Raw genomic sequence first — 427 nt, forward strand, 5'->3', positions numbered from 1 at the left:
AGAGAGGACAGAATGCAAATGGGGGAGGGGCAGAGAGAGAGAGGGAGACACAGAATCCAAAGCAGACTCCAGGCTCTGAGCTGTCAGCACAGAGCCCAACACGGGCTCAAACTCACAAACCACGAGATCATGACCTGAGCCCAAGTCGGACGCTTAACCAACTAAGCCACATAGGCGCCCTGTCTTTTTCTCTTTAAATGTGTATTTACTTATTTTGAGAGAGGGCACTCGCAAGTCAGGGAGGGCAAGAGAGAAGGAGAGCAGAGAATCCCAAGCAGGCTCCACACCGTCAGCGCAGAGCCTGACATGGGGCTCCATCTCACAAACCATGAGATCATGATCGGACCCAAAATCAGGAGTCGGATGCTTGACTGAGCCACCAGGAGCCCGTCTTTTCTCTTTCACATTACAGAACAGCAGGACAACC

The sequence above is a fragment of the Panthera leo genome, chromosome D1 (assembly GCF_018350215.1).
Source record: "Panthera leo isolate Ple1 chromosome D1, P.leo_Ple1_pat1.1, whole genome shotgun sequence".
Classification (NCBI taxonomy): domain Eukaryota; kingdom Metazoa; phylum Chordata; class Mammalia; order Carnivora; family Felidae; genus Panthera; species Panthera leo.